General features: G+C 43.0%; 1 pseudogene; it reads left to right on the top strand.

Moving 5' to 3' along the window:
* The window catches only part of LOC8062044, a 9,736-nt pseudogene extending 274 nt beyond the window's left edge, over positions 1-9,462 (top strand).

Raw genomic sequence — 10,258 nt, 5'->3', positions numbered from 1 at the left:
CCGCGGCGCAGGCGGGAAGAGCGCCATCCTCACGGCCCTCTGCATCGCCTTCGGCTGCCGCGCTAAGAACACCCAGCGCGCCGCTTCCCTCAAGGATTTCATCAAGACCGGTTGCAGGTTGCGTCCGCCTTCTCTCTTTTTCACCCTTCTTCTTTTGGCCCTGAGAAATTAATTTTTACTTAATGATTTTCTAAAGAAAGAGTTAAATCAGTTTTAGGGCTAACGACCTTTGTGGACTTCTGTTACTCCTTTGTGGCGCAGATGAGTTATGATTACGGAGAACTGCAAATACTGTGCCACACACCTACACCTAGTATATTCCCAATATGCTCCTCAAACTCAAGGCCTTTACAATATATTGTATTTTTAAAAAGCATACAGAAATTTTCTCTATTTCCATCATGTCTTTAATGGAAATGGGGAATCTCCCCGGTTCAAAAAAAAAGAAGAAATTTTCGCGACAGTTTTCATGCATATAGTGGATAATTAATCTGCCACACATATTCTTCACTGTACAACCTTCACTTTGCTCCTTTTTGCAACCAGCTGGTCTAATTTTTTCATCTTCTCTACTACTCCAGCTATGCAGCAATTACTGTAGATATTAATAACCATGGCGAAGATGCGTTTAAGCCTGAACTATATGGGAACACTATTATATTGGAACGCCGGATTACGGAATCATCCAGTTCTACAGTTTTGAAGGATCAACATGGTAAAACTACTTGTTCTAGCCTCCCTGATTGTTGTTCGTGTTCTTCTATTGCAAGTGGCGTTTCTTGGGTGAGGTTGCTGGCACTAAGTTGTCAACTGTTGGCCGTGCTTTCATTCTAATAGCCCGTGCTATTTGCTTTAACATTATTGTAGTTTTTGAGATTATTAATTATACTGCTGCCTTTGTTTAGTCACTTTTTCACTTGTAAAGTTGATTTACAATAGAGGCTTCTCATGGTATTGAGTTCCCTTCTTTCTTTTCTTGCACTTTGCACTGCAGGCCTTGCTGTTTTCAAAATGTTAGCACCATTATCCTTGGTTTCTAATGAAAGTTGGGGCAGTGGTTCAAACATTTTGGTAATTAGCCTTCTAAGTTGTGGCAACAAGCAAACGTCCCTTTAAAATATTAGACTGTTGCATTTCTCCCTTTTCTTGTGACAAGTATCATGACCCACTTCCAAGTAGGCAAAAAATTCATGTGCTCTTAAATTGTTGGCTTCGTACTTTGCTTTTAAATTGCAGACATTTTGCCCTCCCACCATTTAATTATACTCAGAGCACCCAGTTTTTATGTGGCATCCTTCATTTCCATCATATATAGCTAAAAATCTATTAAACAAGAAATGAAACACTGTATGTCTTGGATGTGACAATGGCTTTTGACCAGAATTATGGGCTGACATTTGAAATCGCAGTAAGTAGGAATTAGCCAATTGATAATTGTGGTAAATTTGCCAAACATGACTCAGAGAATAGTTTTCATTTTTTTTCAGCTCTTTTAGATTTCCCCATGAATTCTTATGTTATATCAACTGTTAATGTCTGTATGTACTGGAACAGTGAGGAAGGTGGCGTTTGTTGCTTAGAACACTCTTGTCCTTTTGACTTGCTTGGTAGTTTGTTGCCTCTTCATTATTTGTTTTTCTGTGGAGTACTGGTTCGAAATAGGCAAAATATGATTGAATGATTGTTAATAAAGTTAATAATTGGCACACTCTCTTGAGTGCTAAAGGCGCATGGTGAAGTTTTGCTATACAATACACACATCCAACATGGTACGGGAGCAAATTCAGTCAACAATGTTCTGCTCTGCATGCCTTGATGTTGATAATATAAACCATTTCTAGTTTCTTGAAAGCATGGTGTATATTTATGGATGCTTGTGGTGAAAAAGTTGGTACATCATCATGAGTGCATTCTATAGATATCTAATTGTTTCCATCTTTATATCTTTCTGTTAGAGTACTTATTTGTAATGTGATTACCAGATATACGTTGTCTGCAATGTGATGCATCTGTCACTTTTCAGATTGCAGTTGAAAACCCTTGTGTAATTATGAGTCAAGACAAAAGCAGAGAGTTTTTACATTCAGGAAATAACAAGGACAAGTTCAAGGTAATCAAAATTTTGAGTTTCACACCACTCTTTGTGCAATTTTTAACAATGCAATGTTACATCTATGCCTTATGTGCATTTTAGTGGTCTATTATTGCCGAATGCAAATTCATGTGCCTCTCAGTGCAGTGGCCTGGACATTCTATATTTTCATTCTTTCTGAATTTGTTTCATGAAGAAGATAAGCTCAACTTATGTGTTAGAGTAAATAGGAATAGTACCACATTATGTACCCACATAAGGTTCTATGTACCCTTCAATTATATTCTCCTTCATGGTATCATTCGCCTAGGTTTAGATCCTAACCCTAGCCGCCATTGCTTCCACATCGCGTGCCCCTGAGGAGAGGTCGATCTTCGCCAGGGACAGCGCCCCTGTTTAGGCACCCGATCCTATTGATTCGGCTGCTATCGTCGTCGTCGCACAGCATATTGGGATCTCCCCTACGTCATCGCTAGGCTGTTGCCACCTCGTCCCCGGGCTCGTCACTGGTTGTTGCCGTCAACACCTTCCTGATCTTCATTGCGTGGAGGCAGATGGATCTCGCCTCGTCCCGTGCCACCGTGGTGGCGGCCAGACCCGGCCACATGCACATGCACAGTCATCGGGCCATAACACCGCCGCCCGTGTGTACGCTTCGCTGTTACATCTCCATTGTCGTCACCTGTGCATCGATGACTGTGCTATGCCATTCATCTGCACAAGGTATTTGTCCTGTTGATTGGGTTTTCGTCAGCGAGCTGCCGCTACCTACGTTGTCAGAGACCTGCTCGCCGATGCGTCTTCTCCCACATTGCTTTTTATTCGTCCAACACAACCACACGGTTGAGGCCCTCTCCCTTGTATGCCCGATATTGGCAACACCAACGCATGCTTTCGTCCCCGACACGTTGTTGGATTTGGCAAATCTAGCTGCGCCTCGGCGGTCAGGCGGCTTGACTGCATTGACTTCGGCATCGACCCTCCCGTTTCCACCCTGTCTGCCTCGACTACGCCCTCATGCTCGGCTACCTCGACATCGGCACAAAGGGCTACCGCCTTGCATGAGGATTCATCGGCGGCTTCTCCAGCCATAGCATATGCGGCACATCGACTACTATGATTGCGGGGGGATGTTAGCTTATCAGCTTTTTCTCCAGTCTCACCGTCTGTAGCGCTCCCACTGTGACTGCGGGGGGATGCTAGAGTAAATAGGAATAGTACCACATTGTGTACCCACATAAGGTGTTAGTCCTATGTACCCTATATAATCAGCCCATGAGACCCAATGCAATATATCCAATATTCCACCAATTATATTCTCCTTCATTATGGATAGGCCAGATTTCAGAATATACCATACCATTTTAGATAAACTTGACCAATTAGGCTTCAGTCATTAAGCTGAGTTTCAAAGTGTGCTGCACCTGTGCATTCTGTATGCTCTCCCCATATAACTGATAACTGACCTCATTCTAGGTTTTTACTGTTCATACCTTTCTGTTTTGCTTCAGTTCTTTTTCAAGGCTACACTTCTTCAACAAGTGAATGACTTGCTTGCTACAATAAGAGACAACCTAAACATTGCAGACTCTATAGTTGGATCTGGAAGCGTCAATTAGGCCAGCGCTCAGAGAACTTGATGAAATTCAAGAGAAGATAAAGAATATGGAACATATTGAACAAATAGCACACGAGATTGAGAACTTGAAGAAAAAGTTGGCTTGGGCATGGGTTTATAATGTTGATAAAAAGATTGGGAAACAAGAAGAGACGCTTGAGAAACTCAAAGAGCGTATACCTGCGTGCCAAGAACGAATTGATCGAAATACAGTAAGTGGTACTTCAAGGGGAACAATTCTGTCTCATTTTTCTTAGAGCATTCCTTTTCTATGTATGTTGTGATATATATTTTTTGTTTCTAACTGCCTAACTTTACTCAGTCTCTAGGTTTGTACCAGTAGCGCTGGAAGAACTTCGTGATTGTCAGTCAGCATTTTACCAAATATAAATTCATCATAGACTGCTAATTTGTTTGCTTGTATTATACTCATAGTTTTGTTAGATCAAAGGATGAATTCAAGGACACTTCTTTAATACATTTGAATAATGGTCATGTATGATATTTGTAATAATGAATGGAGTGGACTTCAGTCAAAGCTATGTAGAAATTTTGGTAAGCTAAGTAGAGCTTGTATATTGTAAATGTGCAATGCAAGGACCAAAGTTTGTAATGGCTAAGAACATTGATCTTCTGAAATTTGTTTAAGACATTTGCAGTTGGTTATTTCATGGCAGTTTGAAGTCATCATTTATTCATTTACAAACTAACCTGTACAAATGGAGTTGACATGGTTCAAGTTCCATTACATCCAGTAGTTTATGTTACAATTTTCGCTACTCCTGAGGATGTTGCAGTCATGTTGCAAACTTTGTGTGCTAAACTAATAGTTCAGGTGTGCCAGGTCTGAAATGTTGAAATGGGTTGTTAACTGAGTTGGTTTTTCCTTATCTTGTAGGCCATTATAGAGGAACTGAGGAAAGAATTTATTGTGAAGGAAGAAAATTTTAGATCTTTTTTGGAGAAGACACGGGAAGCAAGGAGGATGAAGGAAAAAATGGATCATGACATTTGCGAGGTATGTTGTTGGCTTAAGTAGCTTTCAGTATTGCTGTATACATTGTTTCTGATGTTTTGCCAAAGGGTGCTAGATCAGTTGGTCTAGGCACTCGGCGGCACCTCCCAGTTCGAATATGTGGGAGCGAATTTCAGGCTGGGTTAAAAAAATCCCCTCACCCGTCCTCATACCAAAGCACTAGGAGGCCCCGACCCAATTCTCATTTGGGTGGTGGAAAGACCACCGTGTATGGATGGGGGTGGGGGTTCGGGGGTTTTCTCACCGGGTGAGAGGACACTTTCGTCTTAATTTGAAAGCTGCGGCGGCAGTCTTAACTGCCGCGATCGAGATTTTTTTTCTTTTTTTTCTGATGTTTTACAACACTTACACGCATCATGAATCGTAAATAACAACCTTGGTGCTATTGCATGTGGTTTTCATAAATCATAATAGATGTATGTTGTATGCATGTTCATGGCCTTGTATGAATATGAAATTGCAATACACTGCAAGTACCTATACTTCACATGTTTCAGTTTACTGGTTATACTTCTCATTTTGGTGTGAATTATGATCTAAGCTTTACTTTTAGGTCATGGATAGTTGCCATGTTTTACCACTAGTCATATGATATGGAAAACGGGTTTCCTACACTCTAAGCAAAACCAGGCATCTAACCCCCTGGGGCGGTTTGGGAGGCTGGTTTTGCCACGCTGGCGGCCAGCGTGTCAGTGGTTTTGCCACCGTGGCGCAGGGATGCGATGCAGGGGCTGCTTTGGCTCGCTGGCAGGCGGGGCCCACTTGTCAGGCGACACCCCTGCGCTGCCGACGGCCAACGCGCACACCTCCACACCACCCCCCGCCGGCCATCTCGGATCTCGCGTGCTTAGGCAGATGGGCGCCGCGGGCCAGCTCCGTCGCCGGACCCACGCGCGGACGCTGCCACGGCCAAGACCGGAAGCCGCCGCCGCCGCTGCCGGCGACGATGACGATGTGAGGTGCGAGGCGTGCGGGTCCGGGGAGGCGGCCCCGGAGCTGATGCTGTGCGATGGGTGTGACCGCGGGTTCCACATCTTCTGCCTCCGTCCCATCCTCCCCCGCGTCCCTGCCGGCAACTGGTACTGTCCGTCCTGCCGCTCCCCGGCCTCCTCCAAATCCCAATCCGCTGCTGCCTCTGCTGGGGTACAGAGCTGCTGCCCTCTTGCTGACAGCGACAGGTGCTGCGGTGCTGCTGCTGAGCTGCTTCCGTGTTTGGCTCGCTGCTGCGGTGCTGCTGCTGAGCTGCTGCCGGTAAAACAAATAATTTAGTGCTTGTTTGTTCAGGCGTTCCCAAAAAAATTTACAAAATTTTTTAGATTCTCCGTCACATCGAATCTTTAGACGTATGCATAAAGTATTAAAATAAAAACTAATCTTTTGAGCCTTCCAAGGTGGGTGGTCTCTCCTAATTACACAGTTTGGTCGAAATTGACGAGACGAATCTTTTGAGCCTAGTTAGTCCATGATTGCACAATATTTGTCAAATACAAACGAAATTAGTACTATTCACATTTTGCAAAATATTTTGCAAGTAAACAAGGAAATGACAGCAAATGACAGTAATATTGAAGCAAATAAATTCAAGCAAATACACTTTATAATCAAACAAAATATATTTCATAAGCGACGTGTGGGTAGTTGAGGTGTGGGCCTTTTTTTAATTTGGCAAGCCCAAATGGCAAACTATTGGAGATGGTCAATTTTTTCACTTGTCAAATCTTTTAGCAAGTTATCAAAACTCAAAATATGGCAAACAACTTTTAGCAAACTGTTGGAGATGCTCTTATATAATTATGAAGAAGAATATAATTGGTGGAATATTGGATATATTGCATTGGGCCGTCGATGCACAGATGACGGCGATGTAGATGCAACGGCGAAGCAGACACACGGACAGCACAGCCCTGTTGCTCAGAGAAGATGCGCGTAGTACTCGGAGACGGTGTCGATGAAGTCGATGCCGATGCCGAAGTAGAACGTGTGAGGTCGATAGGCGGTGGGCGACTCAATCCCGATCAGTGATCGGGCAAACCAAAAAGATACAGCAGCAGGAGATCGAGTGTACCCAGCAAGACGACACGACGGCGGCGCTCCGTCCCGATCGGGCGGCGCAAGGCGCACGGCGGGTCACGAACACGCGGGGTCGAAGGCGCCGACGCGGATCGACGAGGTGGAGATGGACAAATCCGCCCGACAATAGCGACACGCTAGATCTAGCTACCTCCATGGCAGCGCAGGGTCGAGGCGTGTGGCCGGCCCTAGCCGCCACCACGGTGGCACAGGACGGAGCGAGATCCATCTACCTCCATGTGATGAAGATCAAGTGTTGATGGTGACAGCCGGCGGTGAGCCCTGGGGACGAGGCAGCGACGATAGCCTAGCGATGACGTAGGCAAGATCCCGATCTGTTGTGCGACGACGACGATGGCAGCGGATCAATAGGATCGGGCGCCTAAACAGGGGCGCTGCCCCTGGCGGAGATCGACCTCTCCCCGGGGGCACGCACTGCGGAAGCGGCGGCGGCTAGGGTTAGGATCTAAACCTAGGCGAATGATACCATATTGAGTTGCATGCACCAACCAGTTCAACCCAAAAGCTTAAGCTGATGGGGAAAGGTGGGCAATTCACTTATATTCCAAGACTCCCCTCACGTGGAAGCTCCCTCGAGCCCCTGTGATTTAAGTACCACTTTGCTTCAAATTTCAGTTGGATGGAGGGGTTTATTTGACTCACAATGTCCAGTATTGACTGTATATTCTCTCGCAGGAGTATTTTGAAAAGGCTTCAACAATTTGTGCCGAGACTGAAGTGGAAGCTCTTGGGGGTGTTGATGGATCCATAGAACAATTAAGTGCTTGTATTACTAAATTAAAGCAGAAAATTCAGCAAGAAAGCAGAAGGTCTGACCAATCGTTTGTGCATGTCCATCATATATAAACAATGAGTTCTGATACTTTCTCCTAAAAAATATGTGCAGATATACTGAAACCATTGACAATCTGAGAGCACTGCATGACAAAAAGGGACAGAAGATATTGAGAAAACAACAAATTTATGCAGGTTTTAGGGACAAATTAAATGTAAGTTCCATGCAATTTTCCTGATATCTTCATTCTTTCTAGATGCACATGGTTTTAAAAGGCTTGCTTGATTTATTTTCCCATCAACAGGTAATGGTTGTGATTTGATAACAGCTCTCATGTCAATTTGAGAAAAAAACGATAATGGTGTTAGATATTCCAGTTCATGTGTAATGCACTCAAAATGGGTATGTTTTTAGCTAATTTATTGCTCTGTAGGCATGTCAAAAGGCATTGGACTTGCGATGGATGAAGTTCCAGAGAAATGCGGGTCTTTTGAAGCGTCAGCTTACGTGGCTGTAAGTTCCTTGCTATGCTCATCACCAAATTTTCTTCCAGGTCTTCCTATCAATTATGGAATATGATTATCCCTGAGTCTTTGCTGCTTTTCCACATATGGAAGGTTCAATGAGCACCTGGGAAAGAAAGGTATCAGTGGGCACATCAATGTAGACTATAAGAACGAAGTTCTATCTGTTGAGGTGAGTTTACTTTCCCAAGATTTTCTTTTTCCAATGTTTTATCTAAATGCATACATGTTTGGTTTTGAACCAGTCTGAGTAAAATGTTTATGGTGTTCACTGTAGCTGACAATGCCTCAAGATGCGTCTCGTGATACCATTAGAGACACTAGAGGACTTTCAGGTAGTTGCAGCCTCCAATAGTCTAGTTAATTAATCAAGTTTTGTTTATTCTTTGAGAACATTGGTAAAGAAATACATGATTTTTTTTTTGTTCAGTGTTATCTGATTGTATAACTTCTATTTATGCTGTCATTCTCTCCCAGGTGGAGAACGATCTTTCTCAACCCTTTGCTTCACCTTATCTCTTCATGGAATGACAGAAGCACCATTTAGGGCCATGGATGAGTTTGATGTATTCATGGTGAGCAATCATCATCTGACCTTTGCCATTATCTTTGTCCATCTAATAACAGAACAAATTTTGTAACTGGCGGCATATTAATTTGGCAGGATGCAGTGAGCCGCAAAATAAGCTTAAACACCCTAGTAGAATTTGCTGTTGAACAAGGGTCTCAATGGATATTTATAACCCCTCATGATATCAGGTTTGCCAATATAACATCAGTATAACAACAGCTGTTTTGAGCTCAGTTCTGTTTTTGTAATTTATCATTCCTTATCTTTTCTTCAGCATGGTAAAGGCTGGGGATAGGATCAAGAAGCAGCAAATGGCGGCACCTCGTGGTTGACAGTGTTGAGCACCCCTGGTCCTTGTTCCTTGGACATGGGGTTCAATCTGCTACTTTTATATTTTGTTTGTAGTTTGTATATAGCTCATTTTGAGATGTACCTAAGCATGGCCTGGTCGTCCCTGGGCAGCATCGGCAGTTCTGTAGTTGCATTGCTGTTTGGACAAGGTCCGAGTGTGCATGTCTTGAAATCGTTGGGCCTTTAAATGAGCAAACTGTGGCTGTAAATGAACAAATTGCGGCTGCAGATGTTGATTAAGTTAGCCCGGAGCGAACTGGGATTCCTGTGGAGATAGAGCCTTTGTTGTCCGTCTCGCCAAAAAAAAAATGTTGTCCAGTCTACCAGATTAGTTCCAAACGTATGGTGACTAATCTCTTTTTCAAGGGTACATTAATTGAATGGGAATCATGTTTTTAGTGGAAGATGACTATATTCTCATAGTATTTTATGACTTCTATATAGATTTTTACTAAAAAGGGAGATTTGGTTCTGTAGCATTAAAATATCATAAGATTTGAAAAATACCATTGACATACTACCGAATATAGGGATGAAAGTGAAACTGAAAAATATCGATTGCCGAGGCTTGTTTTTCAGGTTTTACTGTGTTTTTGACAACAACGGTAGCGGTAACTGTAATACCGTATTTGGTAACTGTAAATACCGTATTGGTGATATGGTAGAAAATTACGAGTAACGGTGTTATCGTATTTCTGCATTGAAGTACTATGATACTAGTATATATTGTTTTCTTTAGAGAAAAAAAAAGCTCTCTTTAACTTTGGGAGCTCATCAGCAGAGTAGCAAACCTTTTTTTCGAAAAGGGAAGTTTTATTGATTTCAAGGCTGTTACAATAAGGTGATACATCAACTTGAAATCTTCCCTGCCTCTATCACAACGGCACATAGCCTTACACAAGAACGGAAATAAAAGGGATACATTAATGGCCATCAATCCGAACACTAAACCGCCACTCATGTGTTCGGGTAAGACAGTAGAGTAGAGTAAAGTCCACCACCGGTCTCTAAACTTGTATTGTCGTGTCATCTCGGTTTCTAAACTCGCAAATCGACCGTTTAGGTCATCGAACTTGTTTATCTGTGTCATCTCGGTTCCTAAACTTGTGCAGTTGTATCATCCAGGTCTCTAAACTTAGAAATCGCTCGTTTAAGTCCTCAAATTTATTTTGTTGTGTCATCATAGTCTCTAAACTTGAT

This window comes from Sorghum bicolor, chromosome 2, assembly GCF_000003195.3.
Source record: "Sorghum bicolor cultivar BTx623 chromosome 2, Sorghum_bicolor_NCBIv3, whole genome shotgun sequence".
Classification (NCBI taxonomy): Eukaryota; Viridiplantae; Streptophyta; class Magnoliopsida; order Poales; family Poaceae; genus Sorghum; species Sorghum bicolor.
The sequence above is the reverse complement of the archived record's forward strand: the minus strand, read 5'-3'. Positions and strand labels throughout refer to the sequence as shown.